Raw genomic sequence first — 1,211 nt, forward strand, 5'->3', positions numbered from 1 at the left:
TATACTTCTTGCTACCATTGCGGTCGCTCAACGCAGTGAAGATGACTTCAAGAACTGTGAGAACTGGTACCGTGACAACCAGTCTGTGCTCCCGGATCCCTCCCAATGGGAGTGGTGTGCAGAGCAGTGCCGTGAAATCCGTGAAGGACCATTGCTTCTGGTTCCAGACCCCGCTGGAGTGTATGACCATGCACTGGCCGCAGTGCAGAGAGTGAGACTGAAGGAAGGCAATCAGCCTTCCCATCAGTAGAGAGTGCGACTTAAGGTATACAATCAGCCCTCGTACTAGCGTTAGCCGTTCGCTCGGTACCAGCATATAAAGTCATTTTTGTATAGTGTGAAGACGAGATCATAAACTGCTGGGTCCCTTGGGGTGGTTTGCTAAGAGGCGTGGCCCCTCCCAATCTGCGCCAACAATCCACCAATAGGGTCCACTCTGTCTCCCCTCCCTTCACTATTCGCTGTTCATAGTATTAAGGAACTTTAGCATGAGAACTTGTTTTATACTTCTTGCTACCATTGCGGTCGCTCAACGCAGTGAAGATGACTTCAAGAACTGTGAGAACTGGTACCGTGACAACCAGTCTGTGCTCCCGGATCCCTCCCAATGGGAGTGGTGCGCAGAACAGTGCCGTGAAATCGTGAAGGACCATTGCTTCTGGTTCCAGACCCCGCTGGAGTGTATGACTATGCACTGGCCGCAGTGCAGAGAGTGAGACTGAAGGAATGCAATCAGCCCTCCCGTCAGTAGAGAGTGAGACTTAAGGTATACAATCAGCCCTCTTACTAGCGTTAGCCGCTCGCTCGGTACCAGCATATAAAGTCATTTTTGTATAGTGTGAAGACGAGATCATAAACTGCTGGGTCCCTTGGGATGGTTTGCTAGGAGGCATGGCCCCTCCCAATCTGCGCCAACAATCCACCAACAGGGTCCACTCTGTCTCCCCTCCTTTCACTATCCGCTGTTCATAGTATTAAGGAACTATAGCATGAGACCTTGTTTTATACTTCTTGCTACCATTGCGGTCGCTCAACGCAGTGAAGATGACTTCAAGAACTGTGAGAACTGGTACCGTGACAACCAGTCTGTGCTCCCGGATCCCTCCCAATGGGAGTGGTGCGCAGAGCAGTGCCGTGAAATCGTGAAGGACCATTGCTTCTGGTTCCAGACCCCGCTGGAGTGTATGACCATGCACTGGCCGCAGTGCAGA

Source organism: Gregarina niphandrodes (genome assembly GCF_000223845.1).
Source record: "Gregarina niphandrodes unplaced genomic scaffold scaffold00021, whole genome shotgun sequence".
NCBI classification, from domain to species: domain Eukaryota; phylum Apicomplexa; class Conoidasida; order Eugregarinorida; family Gregarinidae; genus Gregarina; species Gregarina niphandrodes.